General features: G+C 36.7%; 1 protein-coding gene across 4 annotated transcripts in view; it reads left to right on the forward strand.

Annotated features, from left to right (window-relative positions):
• The window catches only part of B3GNTL1 (UDP-GlcNAc:betaGal beta-1,3-N-acetylglucosaminyltransferase like 1), a 129,883-nt gene that overhangs the window by 54,135 nt on the left and 56,911 nt on the right, over positions 1 to 18,837 (forward strand). Inside the window, exon 1 of one of the 4 annotated variants that reach the window (XM_062592075.1) lies at positions 18,088 to 18,156. The exons of the other annotated variants lie outside the window; for them this stretch is intronic. The gene's annotated coding sequence lies outside the window, so the exon portion shown is untranslated. Of the gene's footprint in view, positions 1 to 18,087; positions 18,157 to 18,837 lie in introns of those variants that run through there. 4 annotated transcript variants of the gene reach the window in all.

Genomic DNA, 18,837 nt, shown 5'->3' on the forward strand with positions numbered 1-18,837 from the left:
TTAGTGGCACACACAAAATTGGTTTCATATGGTCAAAAGCTTCTGCAGTTCGAAACAAAATAACCAAAACCTTGTCTCACTGAGCATTTGCAAAATCTTGCAGCTAAGTAGCAAATACATTTTCCAAATCGTGCAGTAAACATGAGGCTTCTCAGATCATAAATCAGAAGTACTGGCACTTTGCAGTCTTTCTAATTCCATGTAATATTTTTTTTTCCTGAAGATGTAGGTGGTGATCTTAGATTGAAGATAGAAAGACGATGATAGTAGATTTTTCTTTTCACAAATTAACTAGTGGTATTAAATGAAAATGTATTTTCTTGGGCATTGGTAAGCGCATGCCTGTAGATTTCTGGTTCTGGACTTTCATGGACAGAAATGCGTGAAGGACGCTCAGTACCACATAAAATGCTGGTACGCCGATGGGCTGGATGCTTGTAGTCCAGTTAATGTGTCTGGGGAAATCTTATTACAAAAAGAGAATGAGTTCACTAGGTAGAAGTGTGGCAGATGCCAAACAGCTGTGAATCATCTGTATTCTGTTATGGAAGAAGTGAGAACCTTTAAGCCTGAACTGAAGGAAGATTATTATTAATTTTTTTTTTCGTTAGCACAAAACTTATTTTTTAACCCTTTCCCTCCACTCCTAGTTGCATTTGTTTAGCTTGTTACCCCTACGTCAGAAATAATATAAGCGGCTTAAGTAATATGCATTGCTCGTGCAGATACAGTGCCGCTGTTATTTTTAGACCTTTGCTATCCCAGAGGTGTCCTGTTATTATTCAGGTCCTTTCATTTTCTTGATCAAGAAGCCCCTGTTGCTGCCCCTTTTTTCCAATATTTGCCATCCATTCTATCTGTTGTTTTTCCTCCTGTAGCAGCTGATTGTTTAGTATCCCCTTGATTCATCCAGTCTTACTCTGCTGTCTGTGCTCCATCAATAAAGGCATAATTTGGAGTATAGTTAAACGATAAAATGCCTCTTTCTCCTTAGCCTTTCATTATTTTTCGTTATTTTTATATAAAGGGTGCTTTATACCTAAGGATTTCTACCTCTCTTGTCAGACTTAAATGGCTTTCCCTCTCTCATCCCGATAGCTTTTTTTTATGCAGTTGCAAGGTCTAGCAATCTTTTTGCTGAACTCAGCATGTTGTTCCAAATCTAATGCACAAGTGCTCTCCACAGACACACAGGGCTTTCTTAGATGCTTGCTGTGAAACCCTCAGAGCGTATCACAATTTAATAGAATGGTTTCCTATGTCCAGTGGATGGCAAAGACTACTAGATGCCAGGAACAGGATAAGAAATGCTGTGCACATTTTTTTTTTTTTTTCCCCCAGAGAATCAGTGGAAAGGAAAAGCTTGGGAAGTTATTAAGCACTGTAAATTTGACTGTTGTCTTGAGAAATATGGAAGAAAAGAATCTTCCTCAGGTGATTAAAAAGGAGTTCAAGAAAGGTAAATTGTCTGCAAAAGACCGAGAGAAGACAACATTAATAATACAGGTTTATCTGCCTTGACAACTGAAATTGCCAAATCTCTTCCAACAGTTTGGAGTTGATTTTTCTCTAGGTTATTAGAACTTGGTGATATAGCACAAGAGCTGTATTAATACTGTTAAAATGTTATGTAATAAATGGCAGTTCTCCGGACAAAAATGTCAATTGTTACTGGAACAAAATAACGAACTGTGGAACTGTTTCTAGATTATCCTCTTCCTTAGCAAGTCTGACATTAAAACTGCTGTTCTGTCTTTTGTGAATTGAAGCATGAAGATTTAGCGAGTGTGTTTGGGCATGAGCTTCTTGGGTATTTGCATCAAAGAGGCTCCTGCATAAAAGACTTGCTGGCTTATGATTGCTACTCCAGTTTGTGGATGAACGCAGCTTTGGAATTTTGTATATGCAACATAGCAATTAACTTACTGACTTTGAACAAAGGATTTTTATATAAATGTATGTATTTATTTATTTATAAAATACATTTGTTTATAGACATCCAAGCCAATGTTTTGTGAGGTTCTGTGTATGTGAAAGTTTATAAACAATGATGGTTAGTGTTTTGCCTGGTTCTTAGGGTTTTCTTCCTTTAAGTCACAAATTAGCGTTCTCTCTCTCCTCATTGCAGAATCAATCTTTGCCTCATGCTGTCATGGAAGAACTGATTTTTTTTTCTTCTTCTTTTCTTTTAAAACATATATTTTTATTAGGCAGTATATTTACACAAGATGCTTGAAGATTAAAGATTTTATTATGTGGTTTAATTAAACTAGGAGCCAACAGTTTTAGGTTTTATTTGACGTTTTCCTTGCTGACATGGCAGTTTCAGCAATGTGGTTGTGTTTTAGGGAACGCTGTGTTACTGCTTGCTAATTTATTTTTGATTTTAAACAAGTTGTAACATCTTTAAACATCTAAAAAGTAGCATGCTTTCTTGAATGTTTTAAATCTGTTATAGGGCTGCATATAAAGGATTTCTTTGGGGGTTTTGTATATCAGAATGGGAGAAAATACATACTGCTACAGTGATACAACAATTCTGTTTGTTATTTGACGGAACTTTAGAGAAAAAAACTCCACAATTTAAGATGGCTGTAGTATGACAGCAGCTAAAAGTGTCTGTTTCCTGATGATATAATAAAATAATCAAAGCATCACCTTTTGGCTTATGCAGTACGATAGTCTTTAAAAACCTGCAAGTCTAGTATCATTATTGTCCAAGTAGACAGAGAAAAACACCTCAAGGAAGCCTTGAGGTTGTACTGCAAAAAAAGTACATATTGCATAAGTAAATTAATGAAGGAGTCCAACAAATTCAACCTACAGGTGAAAACAGAAGTATTTCTAAAATATTACTATTTCTAGAAACGGCCAAGTAGCCTCCTGACTTTTGTGAGGAAATTTCACTGTACTATTCCCCTTCACCTGCTGATGTTTTTTCAGCCATACTTGGTCAGAGTCCATACTTTACAGCTGTTTTAAAATGTTTTTCACTAAGATACTTCTGAACCTTATTTGAACCGATACTTTTTTTCTCTTGGAGTGGAGTTCTGGTTTCATTGAAATAGATGTTCCTATTTCCACAGACTCTGGGGCACCATGATTTTACTTCTGGCCTTCTCATAGTAGACGTCATCATCACCTGCATTGAGAGGTTATAATTCGGCTTTTTTTAGAGACAGAGGGGAAAAAAAGAAGGTGCTTGTGCCTTATATGGGGCCAAGATACATTCTGCTGATTGCTTGTGGTCTTTAGAGACTCGCACACAGTTCAGAGTATTTCTGGGTCAATGGTTTCTCTATTTTGACAGTGGAGGTGGATAGACATACGCTCCGCTGCTTTTATATTGTGTTTCCTTCCGTCTCTTAAAAGCCTTTGAGAGGGAAGAGAGATGTTTGGGCAGAAGGCTGCAACTTTTGTGTAGAGTTAACATAGTTAGGGGACTATAATAATGGCAACTTGTGAAAATGGAAATGAAAACAATGTTTCTGAAATAACACAGTGTGTATTTCCAGAAGAATTAAGCGAGACCGTGTAGAAGATGAGGTCACCACGGGTGAATTTGTTTCTGCCTTTTTGTCTGTGGGCTTTTTGGTCACATCTATTATCTTTAAACAAAAATGGCAAAAGTAGAACATGTTTCTATTTCTCTGCCTCTTCCCCATCAGGAAACATCCATGAATTTTGATTTGTACTGTGCATGTTGCGTCTTTGAAGTTTGATTTAAAGTGTATAATTTCTAGGCATTTTGTGTAGGCTTTTTTTTGGGGGGAGGGGGTGAGATAGATCAGTTATCACTGCATCACAAGAGGCCTCTAACATGCTCCGATCTCTCCTCAGTGACCCCCTGCATATTCTTTCCCCCATTTCTGGCTTTTGATTTCTGATTTCTGCCCTCCTTCCTCATACAAGACATAAAGAAGATGGAGAAATGTCCGATTCATTTGCTAATAACTTTGATCCTGTTCAGGTGTCTTAGTTTTTGAAAGGCACACAGAATTTCTAATTTTAAGAAACTTTAATGCAAGAAAGAGACTTAAAATTGAGGGAAAATATGACCAGAACTTAAGTGTATAAAAAGCAAAGCAAATTTGTCAGATAGAATTCAAGAATGCAGTATCTGATGAAAAAATAGCTACTATGAACTAAGACTGCCAGTCACTGAAAGAAATTCTTTTGTAGAAGAACAAGAACCTGGGGCAATACAAAGGAAAAACAGAACTCAAAGTACAGGCATAGTAAAAGAAAAACTGAATTTCCAACAAGTTGGTGAACGCCAACAAACACAAAATTTTGGAGGATGTTGTAAACAGCTTTTTTACCAATAGAAAGATATGCCTCATGACCAAAAATAAAATTTGGACAGGCAAATGTGCTCCAAGGAAACTTCACTCTGTATGGTGAAGGGTGGCACATGTAATTTACGAAGCCCTCCTATAATTTCATATGAAAAATGATAAATGGATTCTGATTTATTATTTATAGAAAGAATGGTATTGCAGAAGGTATAAAATCTTGTTCATAGAAGTGGTTACAGTGGTTATACATTTCCGATCTCTAAAAATGACAGCATATCGCTATTTGATTGTTATGAGTTGAAATGTTTTCAGTGGTATGTTTTAATTCATGATACTTCTAATATCTGTCATATAATATTCTTGTGAAACTGAAAGGACTAAATAATGCTTAAAGGAACACTAAAGTTAAATCAGACCTCTACTGGGTATTACTAAATTACAACATGGTGAAGAACTTGGAAACTGAGACTCTTACCTCCAGAAATGCTGTTTAATGAAAAAGGAGAAAAAAATTTTTTGAGTCAGACCACCTGTCATTGGGTAACGGTAAAAAAAATATGAAAATTTGATATTGGGAATTCTTGAAAAGGTATGAAAAACTCACGCAGGGCTTATATTTCTACGTTCAGAAAAGATTACAAGTTAAAATCCATGCAGCCACATTATGGGGTGAATATGTAATGGCAAAGCATAACACAAGAGAAGACGTGAATTTATATCAGGTGAATACATACACATACATGTGTTTGTGAATACATACACACGCAAACTCGCACATATGTATGTATGTATATGATAGCACCTGAGCTTTAGACAATACAACTATGTCATCATTCCTGGGTGGAAAGTATCAACAAAATGGGATGAATTTTGGATAAGATTACTCAAAACAGGTGAGCAAGAGTTCCAGTTTCACTTTAGAGTGAATAATAACCTGGAATTCCGTAACAGTTTGAATTGCAAAATGCCTGTTTTCTATTGCAGATCAGAATAGGATAATACGCCTAGTGATTGGAGAAGATAAAAATATTGTGGTTCTCAGCATTTTTTTTTTACCTTACATTATTGATTTAAGTTATGACCATCAGCAGGTCACTTAATGTTTCCAGATACTCAGCTCTCATACAGATCATGATTCCTGCTTTTGTGTGTGTGTGTGTATTTGTGTGTGTGTATGGGTATTTATAGAAATACCAGTTCAACAGCTTAAGTGTGTCTAGTGGTTTTGTTTAAGTAATGACGGTATTACTACTTCTGTCACTATAATGTGTTGTTTGTAATTTGATCTGATAGCAGCAAATGACTTTTCTTTTGGAAGCAAATGTGAGTTATTGTGGAATCCATGAAATTCTTCTTTCAGTTCCCTTAAAGGTTTTCAGAAGCTTGTTTTCATCTTAAGGTATTTAGAACAAATTAGCATAATTCTGTAGTTGTAAGACTGTAAAGTCTGACATGCAGTTTCATTGAACCTTTTGCCTTCCATGTACAGAACCTTTCTTAGGCATGCATAGTTGGAAATATCTATTGTTGGTATAGGAATGTTTTTCCATTTGGAACTGATATATGCTAAGAGAAAAACAGAGGCCTTTGAACATAATCTATCTGTGGTTTTATCAAACTTCTGTTAAAGAAAGCCTTTTCCTAAAAAAAAAAAAAAAAAGAAAAAGAAAAAAGAGTATTTAAAAAGAAAATGGATCTTACTCATATTCCCATGTTGAAGTTAGGATTACCGACTAGTGACAAGTGAAATCTAGTGCTGATAATTTGCTGTTAAATCTTTTTTTATAATAAGTATCCATGCTAGCAATCCTGGACATGATGAAAGAAATGCCTTGTTTAGGCTTCGCACCCAATATTGTAGCAACAAAATGTACAAAACTGCTTTTAGGTACTTGTATCAAAATCCTATTCTAGTTTCAATCACTACTCAAACTTACAGTAAGTTTATCGGTGCGTGCTAAGAGCTTTATATAACGATGACATCTTCCATTGGATTCTCATGTGTGTTGTCTCAGTTTTCCTCCTAGGCAGACAGATGAATAGGAATTTAACTACATAGGAAAACCTACCGACAGAATCCTTTTTCCTGCTGTCCTTAGAAAAATCTAAGAAAACAAGGATTGCTCCCAGTTTTGATGATCCGCCTGAGCTCTATTCCTCCATCTCATGATTCTGCAGATCCACATATGTTCCATGCAAGTCTGTGTTTTTCCAGGTTTCCTTCATGTCAAGCATACTCGCCCAGAGCTTTTGAATGACACCGTTGGAAGACACAGGCCCTCTCTTTGCAGTCAAGCTCACTCCAAGATTTCTCAGTGTGTAGTACCTATCAGCTTGATGCTTTGGCAGCTGTCCTTTCTCCCTTGAATGTTTTCTGCTCTTTTTAGTAACAGTGTTTCTTGCTACTTTGAGATACCAGAGCTGCATTTGACTTAACACTTAATTTAAGAAATATTCTAAACTCATTTTCTTACAGATCATTCCATTCTTTATCAGACATAATCTAGCTAGGGAAAAGGCAAGTCTTGGGATTCTTGACATTAAATGGCCAAAATTCAGAAAAAGTGAACTAGGACAACTAGAATGCACTTTCAGTTAAAAAGTGCCTGTAGATGCTGGCAGAAAAATTGCCCAAAAGCTCAGGATTCTCCATTACTCTTTCTCGCAAGAAAGTGGCCTAAAGGCACATGCACATCTTCCTTATTATACTCTGGGTTATTTACCTGCTGAATTCAATTTAATTAAACTCAATTAAACTCAGTTTAAACCAATCTTGTCCAGATAATTAAAGGGTTTTAGAAGCTAGAAAGTTTGCAAGCTTGCAAGTCTGGAAATATTAAAGTAAATATCATCACCATCAACTTAATGCCCCTTACAGTGCCATTTAAAGTTGCAGAGCCTGTAGCTGCTCCAAGCTTTGAACCAGATTGTGGTGGTCTTCTGCAGACTATACAGTCACTATCCAAATAGGCTGAAGAGCACTGTAGTGTAGTTGTCCAAGGACATGATTACAGCAGTAGGTGTGGAGGACCTACATTGCTCCTCTGTGCCCAAGGAAGACACCGCAGTGGGATAATCTGTGCCTGTTATGATGGCCAGGGCCTGTGTGATGATGATAAAGGGCTTTGACTGTGAAGAACTCTGTTATATTATTAAAAATATGAATAATATATGTTAACATAATCATTAAATTATTTTGATTCTCTCTGCTCTGAGATTGGAGTTACATATGTGGTTGAAGTGAGCCAAAAAAGAGGCCTTGGTTAATATCAATTAGAAGGGATTTGCAGAGATTTAATTTGGGTTTGAAAAAAATGTAATTTCAGGAGTAAATAAAAGGGCAATGCCAAATGAACAAGGCAGGGTTCAGTATGAAATTTTGGTAAGCCTACGTTGTTTCGGTGAGGTTATATGGTAGCAGTAACTTTATCACCACAGCATACATGATGTGGAAAATGTTATCTAATGTTTCAGAGCCTTAAAAACAAAAGAGTGAGTTTTGAATGAAATCTCGTAGTGTACTGATTCCTCAACTACTTACTTGCAAATGTTGCTGGAATACTAATAAATTCCTTCACAAGTCATCTTTAGATGAGATGAAAGGAGGAAACAAAGAGGAAGGATTGATTTTGTATTGTCTAGTATCAACCAGAGATGATAGGGCTATGATTTGTATGTGAAATGAGTTCTCAAGGGTCTGTACTACAGGGTCCTTTGCAGAGCTTGGTATATTTATGTTGTTTTATTTCTATTTTGGTGAGAAAAATATTTAAACATAAATGAAATTATATCCTTTCCTGTAAGGATTTTTTTTTCTGGTTTTGAAACAAAAAGGGATGGTGAAATTTGCCATGTTGAGGGTAGGAGAGTATTTGGTCACATGATTAAAAGTATATGATCAAGTTACTTGGTCTCTAGAAATAAATGCTTTTTATGAACATCATCAATTAAAAGGTAATCTGAATTAATCATATGCTAAAGAGAACCTTTTTTTCTTCAATTTGGCTATTGTATAATTGAGAATGTTGTTCTCAGGAGGTGGGATCCTACCCTTTAGCAGGACAAGGAAAGAATAGTGCTTACAATGGGATAGTTATATAAATATTCACCATGCATCTTTTTATTCTTTTTATTTGGCTTTCTTTTGACAGATCTGGCTTTTCAGTGTCAAAGAAGCGTTAACAAATGTCAGCTATGTTCCATTGTATGGCTGATTTATATTTCACATCATGGCCAAAGGAAAGAGTGAATTGAAACCAGAATCCAGTGCCACCTAGACTTTGGATGTGGTTCTCAGATTGGGGATCTGTGTTGTGGAGGAAAAAAAAGGAATCTTGCAATAAATTAAAAAACACACTCTATAATTCACTAGCTATTGTGTGATTATACAGAAGCTGGCTGGACACTTCTAGTGGGGAAAAAAACAACAAGAAATTTCCTTGTGAGATCTTTCCAAATGTTTCTTTTCAGCTGCTGCTGTGACAATAAATAAACACAAGACAATAAAAACAAGGGTAAAATGATGGGCCCTAGATCCCTTAATTAAAAGATTTGTATAACCAGGTAAGCCTGGTCAGATGAGAAGGGTCATTTAAAAAGTGAGCCTCTTTTAGTAGAAGTGCTGTATAATGTATACAGTTTTGGAAATAATGAAATGTAATCACTTACTGAGAAATATATGTGATAAATCTTCAGAAAATAGTAAGCTACTGTACATAGGAAGAGTACAGTCTGTGCTTTCAGGACATTTCCCAAGATAAATTTACCTCATGAATAAGGCCTTTAGTCCTTACTTGTTGAAAGGAGTCTAAAAGAGAAGGCACATAGGTTTTTCCAAGTTGAAGACTACACCAGGGAGTTCATTATTATGCAAGAACATAAGATCAGCTGCTCGAAGGGTTGGTACTTGTGTCAGCATTTTGCATATAGTAATGTTTATTCTTAATTCTGCCAGCTACATAAACTCAAAGCAAATCTAAAATGTGGAGTATTTTAAGACCGCGGGGAAATGGTTCTCTTAGGAGTTTAGGTAAACTGGATGGTCAGCCTTATTTTTACAGCTTTTCAGAAAAAGAATAAAACAAAGCAACCTAGATAAATTCAGTTATCAGCAGCAGATGTTGGACAACTTTTGATAATAGCAGTAATTATGAAACAGATTAAGATTTCATTTCTGATATTGACAACCTAACAGTTACTGTCCAATATACAGTGCATCAGGATATGTGTGTAAGAGTTTCATTTGAAGATCTTCTGTTCTTTACTTTCTGACAGAAAACAGGTGCAGTCAGTTGAAAAATGGTTACGTGACTTATATAAAGAAAAAAAAGTCCATGACTATAAGGCTTTCTTGACTTTGAACAGAAGTGACTGAATTTAACCATATTTTAATTTCGTACACTGTAAAGTAGCTGGTATTTCACTACTTTTGGCTCCAAGAGAAAAGGGAAGAACACATGTGATTTGTGAGTAAAATACTTCTTTGTGTAATTGGGAAATAATAGAAGATGTTTTCAGCTCATTGTCAAAACCCCTGTCTGGCATAAACTTTTAAAAAATATTCATTGTTTTTAATTGAAAACCCTTATTATTCTCATCTTAAAACTGTGAACGGTGGTTTTATTCTTGGAGCCACCAGCTGCTGCTTATTTTTCTAATTATTACTTGTGTTACAAATAGCCAGTCAAGAGAGATACGGACTGTATTCTTTAGCTTCTCTGTTCTCTGTCCACTAGTAAATTTAGGTGCTGTATGGATTCACAGATTTTACCACCTTTGTGAGCTTAGCTTAACTGGATTGATTTTAATGATTTTATCAACAGAAATGGGAAACTACACTCTCAATCCTGATACAAAAGTGTATAGCTTAAATCCATACAGGACATATTTGTAATGATATCCAAAAACAGCGGGAATTAAATTCAAGGAAGATTCTTGATAATGATTGACAACTTCTTGTTATACAATCAGTATTGTCAAGTCTGGTTCACTGATTTCCAAGAACACTGGGATAAACAAGGCTTTTGTGATACCGTGTTGATTTAATGGAGTTCATGGAATGAAACAGGCACGTATCCACCGATGAAGAGCATAGTAAGGTTTCTGTGCATCTTTCTCTATTTGGGCTGAAGTGTTTGCATCATTTGCCTGAATTTAGAGACAAAGAACCTGAATAAGCAGCATCTTACATAAGGCAATATGGCTTACTCATTTTCATAGGTATTAGGATAGATACTTCAAGCCCTTGAATAGTATGTGGAAAGTCACCTTTGTACCATTACGTTAAATACAATGTATAGGTTTATAGAAGAAACCTCATAGCTACATTTTTCAAAGTTTTATTGTGTTAGATTTCCAGTACTAAGTATCTGAAATTTTTGAGAACTTGCTTGTTTTCAGGAGAAATGAAAATTGTGAAGCGATTTACAGTGAAAGCAAAAATGATATTAGAAGGAAGACCCTTGCTTTGTCTGGTTGGTTGACGTTATCTGTGGGATTAAAAATATAGTATAATCGGTCTGAGCTGGGCTTGACTATTATATAATTGCCAGAAAAGCCCTACTGTTTACTTTAAATAATCAGTATCCAGCTGTACTTGGAAATTTGAAGTCAGAAGTGTGTGATCAGCAAGTCTTGTGCTGTTTTTAGCTGGTCCAAATGCAACTTCGATGTACAGGCTTTTTTCACGCTATAAATCGGGATTTTAGTGAGAACTGTCCTTACTGTGGAAGCTGTCTTCTCAGAAGTTGTGGCTTCCTGAAAGCACGTAATATTTAATGTCATCAGAAAATAGGTGGCTATTCCCCATGTATAAATAACATTGCTGTGCCTCCATGGGAGAGGGCAGGAGCCTGGCAGTTGCTGACCAACTTAGTTTGGGATAAACCAGTGCAGAACCTCAGCCGAAGGGTTTGCTAAGCTGGTCTAGGAACTCATTAGCACCCAAAAGCCCTGCTGCCAGGAGGGAAGTCCCTCCAGCACCTTTTGGCCTGGTTAGCAAGCTGAAATGACTTGCTGAGGGGATCGGACAAAGAGCGAAGCTGAAGCAAGGGAAATAATGGGGGATGTGTGGCCAGGAGGGAAAGAGCAGCAGACCCTCTTCATAACCACAGTGGCGAGCGATTAAGTCAGTCCAGCAGGTTTTGCAGAGCTTTGTGTCCAAGGTGCAGCAGAGCAGATCTCCTGGCTCCCTGCCACCAAAAAGCTCAGCTGAGCTCCATCCTTTCTCCTTCTCTCACTCCTGTTTTTTCCTCTCATTTGTCCTTTTTTGCCAGGTTAGCAAGCTGAGTGAGCCAAAAACCAACCCTGAGAAGGGGATGGATATTTGAGGCTAGGGGAGGGGGTCTGGGCATGGGGAAAACAAGGGAAAATCTTCCCCTTTTAGCAGCTGATGAGCTCAGTTGAACTCATGGTGCAGCATTCCCAGTCAGAAGGGAGGCTGGAACTAATCTGACAAAAGCTACTGATTTATCCAAATTTGGCTCCCCTTTTTCGTGATGACTAATCAGACGGTCTTAGCACCTCTTCACTGCCTTAATACTCTCATGTCGTCAGTCCAGTCACTCTTATCCTCTAACATGGTTTTCACTAGAATTTACACTTGCACTAAATGTACCTCTAGGAACAGGATATATAAGCCAAGTTTGTTTGGATAATTCTGCTTGATTATTGCAGTTGATATTCAGTTTTGTTTAAACGTACTGCTTCAAGCAAAAAAATGACTAAGAAAATTAAATGTTTGATTCATAGACTTATGAGTATATGAAAGTTTTGCTTTTTTAGTGTTGGATTATTGATGTGAGAGTGGAGTAACTGAGTGAAGGGGTAATAAAGCATAAATGGTAGCTATGTGTATGAGCTCATGTCCAGTCTTAGGTGGTGTCCTTGGGATTTTTTTTTTTTTTTTTTTTCATCCTGTGACTGACTTTCAGAATAAATGCTGTTAGGGTGTTAAAGTACAGTATTTAGAAATTGTGTTTGTTATTTTTCTCAATTAAACAATTGTCATGATTCAGAAGACACTAAATTTAGTCTGTAATTAACATCCAGTACCAGAACTACAACTTCTTCTTGGTTTTGTGGCTGTCTGGCATGCCATCTTTCTGCCTTTTGTTAAGATGTCAATACAGTAAAAGCTAAGAAGTCTCTTCCAGAAAATTTGTGAAAGATTTTTCAAGCCTTATAAAACAGAGTACTTGTCCTATATGATTTTGGGTTTACAAACCTGAATAGTGTCCTCTGAAAGGTATCTCCACTCTGATGGTTGGGTAAAAGGATTTTGTAAAATGTAGTAAAAGAATTGCAGTTTGGCTCCTGAGCAGCCCTTTCTCAGTGACTCTAGGAGGTTTCTACCCATCCACCGAAAATACAGGTTTGTAAATTTGATACTAAATCTACCAAGCTAACAAAAAGTATGACCATGACTTGCAGCCAGGTTGCAAAAATTCAAAAAGGATATGCAGACAAATGTTTGCCTTTTTTTTTTTTTTTTTTTTTTTTATGAGCTGGTATTATCTTGATCTTAGCTGTAACCCAGAATTCTGATCATCTTTTACTAGAAAGCGTGAAGAAAACACCTCTAAAATGATACCTCTTTATTAATTGGTAGCAAAGGTTGCTGATGATACAGAGGAAGTATATATTTTCTTACAGAACACAAACAATCTCCACCTTACAAAATTATTGTTAGATGTCACATGTGGTCATTTTATTGGTTTATTCACAGATCATACAAATGCATTTTTTAATGCATTTTTTTTTAACTTTAGTTTCATAGAATCATAGAGTGGTAAGGTTGGAAGGGACCTCTGGAGATCATCTAGTCCAACCCCCAGCATAGTCCCATACAGGGATTGAACCCACAACCTTGGCATTAGCAGCACCATGCTCTGACCAACTGAGCTAAACCTGTTTCAACCTATTCTCTTTATTTTCTGCCAGTTTCTAACCCTCATGCATATCTGGCACTGGAGAACTAAGCTGCTGTTTGTTAGAAATCAGTAATAAGATCTGGAAATTGTAGCAATTGCTGTGATTTTTTTTTTTCCTTTGAAAAACAAATCACAGTTCAACTTAAGGTTTGTTAGGGAGGATAGAACAGTATGTGCACTGTGCTGTGCTTGCTGAAACAAAATTGCCTGATTTTGAGAAGCTACTTAGGGAACTTGTGGAGTTAATTTGAAGTAAGTATTTTGAAAAATGAAGAGAAAATGTGTCATGCAATGTAAAGTAGTCTTATCTAATAGAATGCACTATCAGAAAATAGAAGTTGGGGACCAAACTGTAGTGAATGGAAACGATCCATCTTGCTTTCCTAGTGTATGGAATTTTAATTTGCTTGTTTGAAAAGCGTAACAAGGGTTATAAAAGCATACATTTAAAAGCACTTTAAAGACACCAAGGCATCTAAGGAATGTGAGACACCTGTAGATGCTGAATAATACTAATTGGTATTTGCGAAGACTTTATGAAGTCCATACAAAAGATAAGATCTTGAGTAGCTTAAGCCTTTATTTACAATTCAGTACTGACAAGTAGTTGCTGAAGGTTTCCTGCTCCCTTCAATCTCTCCCCTTTAAATACTGAATTGCACAACTGGATGGAAATATATCAATCAATTATATGTTGCTCTAAGTTTAAAAGGCACTAACAAAGGTTGGGCATATGCACTAAAATTCAGTTAGAAGAATGCATCTAACTTTATTGGAGCTGTTCAAAAATTGAAAATGAATTAATTCTCTACTTGTATCCTGGGAAGTACCAAGCCCAGAGTAAGATAAAACATAAAAACTGGCTGTAGGAAATGTGATTTTTGCATCTGGCACATTGGGGATCTTTGTGTGCTACGTGAACATTCAGCATTTGAGTTGAAAAATGAGGATAGGATGTATTTATGAGTAGTACTAGGAAAACAAGCATTCATAATGTTCTCGTTTGGCTGGGATAGTGTAAAAGTTAGAAAAGACATAGCAAAGTTATGCAGTATCAGAGGTGAAATAATGTTATTAAAGCCCTGAGTCAAATATTGACAAGGATGAATTTCAGCTAACCTCATCTCTTGTAGAAGCTATAAACATTCACACTGTGTGTTTTCTCTTGAGCCCTCGTTATTGGTAAACAGCCTTTCTTTTTGTAGTATGTTGGTCATGCTGCTGACAGTATGCGAAACAGTGCCTTTTCCTTGTGTGTGTGTGAGATGTGTGTTTAGGACAGAAGTCAAAGATGCATGTGCCGATACGAGCTTCTTGTTTGCTGTCTTTCCAACAGCAATAAATCCTTCTTCTGGTTACTTTGTACTGACAGCAGAATGTCAAAATTGTCTGCCATGTTTCTTCCACTACAGAAACCTTGCGTTGCTCTAGTAAATTTTTCTCCGTGATTTTTATATGTGTCAGCTCTTGTTACTTCTGTGCTTTTTGCTGCGCAGGATTCAAAACCAGGTCTTAAGAACCTGGCTTTTCGACATTCGACTGTGCTGCCTGTGCTTCATTCCCATGAGAAGGAAGATAGCTCCTAGCTTGCTGTCCGTAAAACGTTGCAGTTGTTGATATGACATAGCTAGTCTGGGTTGTTAACATGAATGCTGGAATGAATGACTATGTTAGCTTTCACTGGCCAGTTTAGGAAAGTTCTGTATGGGTTTCAAAATAGTAATTCATCTTGTAATACCCTTGAGTCATCTTTGACAGTTTGTTGTTTAAATCCTTTCGTCTGGGGAATTTGTCCTTACATGAGTTTTCCTGCAAACTTTTTTTCCTTGCTGGATGGCTGTGGCTGCTTTAACATCATTACAGCTCACAATGCTTCATTCAGTAATCCCTGTATTTAAAAGGTTAATAACTTCCTGAAAATGCGTTACTCTGCTTTATGCATCAGATTTTTAACCTGAGCGAACTTTTTCAATTTAATACTGGGTAAGACAGTGGAGCCAAATCTGTTTTTCTTCCACTAAACTGTGACAGAAAAATGGAGAGGATACTTTCTCATCCTCCAGGGCTCCCTTTTTTGGGAATGTAGAGAAAATAAAGGGTAGATTAAGGCAAGATCCATCAGTGCAGACCCTGATCGGGTGAGAAATCTGAGGATTTGCTGTTGGGGAATGTGGCAACTGCCATAGGAGTCAAGGAAAGAAAATGACTTTGAGAGTCAGTGATGGCTGTTACGGGCTACCTGAGATTGATTTAGGCTGTCTCTCCTGGTAACCAGGGCTCATGCTGCTTCCTGCTGATTCAACAGGCGCAAAAATGCTACTAACGTTTCTGTAGCAAGTTCGGAGAGCTGTCAGATGGAAACATGTTGCATTTTCAGCTGGTAACGTTGTGTGTAATTGCTTAGATGCACCAAAAATGCGCTCTACTGAGAAACACAGCTGAGCAGATGAGCGCGCTGTGCAATCCAATTGAATTGAGCTGTGCTTTTGGTTGGCTCAGGCAGGCCTTAGATGCAGACAAAGAGTGGCCTCATGCAGGCACCCCCTTATTATTTCAAATAGTTTATCCAAATTTTCAGGTGGATGAAGCTGATTATTTGTTGTTGACAGAAGGACTGCATAGGGAACTTGTCCTAACAAGCAGTAATTGTGTGATTAGGAGAGTTTAATGAAGTAAAGGAATTAGAACTCATTCATTGTATTTGGTTTGTTGACAGTTAATGTCATCCTCATTGAATGAAATCTATCAGTAACACTTATTTTTTCAAGCTATTTGGAAGTGCTGATATTCTGAAGCTTTGTTGTTTGCATCTAAGACCAAAGTTAAGATCTTTAACAGTCAGAATATAGTCTTCAAAAAACTGGGAAGCTAGTAGCATTAATTTTTGTTTCAACAATTAATCAAGGATTTTTTAATTCTATTTTTCGTATGATGTGCTCTGTATTCAATTAGAATAAGTTAAATTTAAAAGTGACAAAGACTTGCTTGTAATTTTTGCTTAGGTGTGGTATTAAGATCAAATGCCTAATGTTTCCTGGCCTAATGTTGTAGTTCATGTTACTGTGGAATTTCCTCCAGAATTATTAATTGACTTAAAAGTGTATGGGAAGGAAAACGTCTGTATGAACATTTTTCTTGGGTATTACTTTGAAACAGGAAGGATGATAAACAACTGAATTGATGTATAATTTTCCTGAGAGATGAAGAGGGTTTCTAGGATGCTGTAGAGAGATCAAGCAGGTGAAAAAAGCCTCAAAGTACTGACAGCATTTGCTGATAGTATATTGGGTACTTAGTAAGAGAGGTTCTACTTGCAGAGAGAGGAGGTACAAGATCCGGGCTCTGGAAATGGCTTAACTATTCCTATTGATTTCTTCAGAAGAGTTCATTCTTTGTAGCAGAAGCTCTTCCAATGAAAGCAGTAAAACAGGTGCAAGTAGAGGGTGAATCAGATACACAAATCTTTCACTTTTTTTTTTTTAACTAGAAATAAAACTCATGTGTTGTTAGTTCTCCATCATTTGGATTGTTTTGCTGCTGAGAGCTGTTTTCCATTAGCAGCTCTCTGTGTGCACATTCAGATTGAGGTGTACCAGATCCAAGCACAGAGATGCACAGAAATATTTGGCCAAAGCAGTAAAGGCGCAAGGAACAGTAGTAGAACAAGCCGCCATGGTGTTTCCCATGCCTTAAATCCTTCTGGACCCCTCAGCTGATGTAGTGGAGTTTCTTTTTTCTTTCCTTTGGGTTTTGAATATGCATAGATTCAGTGTAATTGTATTCAACATATAGTTATACTAAAATGCTGTGATTTGTATATGCCTCAATTCTTTTTTTATTAGTTTAGAACATAACATTAAGCTTTGTGAAGAAAAGCTGTGATAATGGCTTTCTTTTATGTGAGGGTTTTGCGTGGGATAGTAAGTAAACCATGTGAATGCCGGGCTGCATTCCTCTTTCTCTTCTTACAAATCGTATTTGAAGCAGGGCTATTCAACAGTATCTATTTTGAGCTGAGATTTCTGAAGAAGTGTATTTCTTGCATGTTTGCTGAGTGGAATTTCCAGAACTCATGTTCATAGGTATATAACAAATGCAGTTCATTTTATTCATGCGTTACTTTTCTGTCTCTTCAGAGGGAATGTTGGCAGAGCCCCAGAAATCTGCTGTATGGGAAAGGAGCAATACAGGTTTCTAGACAAAGGCAAATTGGTAATATGTAGTATTTCTCTCCCAAATAAAAAAGTTTCTACGAGAAGAATTGAGTTTACTTGAAGCTCAAAGCTGCTACAATAAGTATTCTAGGTTTCATGGCGGGGGGGGGGGAAGTAAAAATTTGCTAAGGTATGGATGTAAGCAATACAGATGTGGTTAGTACTCTCTCATCTTTACAATTTTTAGCTATGTGAAACCATTCTTCCCACATTGACAAATAGTTTTCTTCTGATCCAGATAGTATAAAACAACTTTGCAAAAATTGAGTATTTTCATTTTGAGAAGGAATGATTTTTGTTGTAGAATGAAACTTAATTTACAATATAAATACATGATGAATCAGACATTGTAATACAGATGACTTGATGTCCTTGTACGCTTTCTGAAGTTTGGAATTGATTACTGGTTCATAAAAGTTCTTACTTAAAAGGGGAGGGGAGGGACAGGGCTGCAGAAAAATTCCCACAGCTCAAAAATATTTCTAAAGCTCCATAACAAAGCGACTTTAACTCTCCATATAAAGCTTTCTCTAAGCAACTTGGTAGGTCTGGCATAAATATCAACTTTGAACACGATTTTCATTTCTAATCTCTTTTCCTGTCTCAATACGGAATTATGTTCAGAGCTTTCGGATCATGCTTGCAGCAGTGTGACACAGGGAAGCTGCCAAAGTCTACAGCCTACAATCATAACTCTCTGGATTGATTACTGAGGTGAGGCATTCTTCTGACCAGCATGGAGTTGTGTAGGAACCATTTATTTCACAGTTTTGTAGTGAAGGTAAAACATTTACCTTATTTCTTGAAGTGATACTGCGTTTTAAAGATAGAGTATGTGTTTCAAGCTGACAGGCCACAGTGGAAAAAATAAGTTCTGCTCTTAGTCTTAAGTGTTCTAAGTCTCTTTTTTGGCCTTACTCTCATATCATAAACTTCTGTGATGGGATTGGAAAAGCATGGAGATGAATACAGATGCAGAAAATGGAAATCAGATTTTTGGAACCATGATGTACATGCTTTTATTATGGAATTTTGATCTTCTTTTTCTGTTACCAGTCTATTCATTGAATGTTTATTATAAAATCAACAAATAAGCACCTGTCTAAAGGTCAGTAATATTGCTCATGAATAAAAATAATTACTCATGGACACCACATTGTTAAAATTTAAAAATTTAGTGGTGCCACCAAAGAATAAAATTGCAACAGTTCTCTCTTAGGCATACAGGTGTATTCATACACAAAGTCATGTGACTTTGTGTATGTCCTGAGTCCTCCAAATCAGGAACTCTGAAAATGTAGTATGTGTCCTCTGTGGTGTTAATCTGCATGTGGACTTTTTTTCTTCTGCGGAAAGACTCTTTGGCTCAGTTACATGTGAGTATGTTTTGAGTTC

This window comes from Rhea pennata, chromosome 19 (genome assembly GCF_028389875.1).
Source record: "Rhea pennata isolate bPtePen1 chromosome 19, bPtePen1.pri, whole genome shotgun sequence".
Taxonomy (NCBI): domain Eukaryota; kingdom Metazoa; phylum Chordata; class Aves; order Rheiformes; family Rheidae; genus Rhea; species Rhea pennata.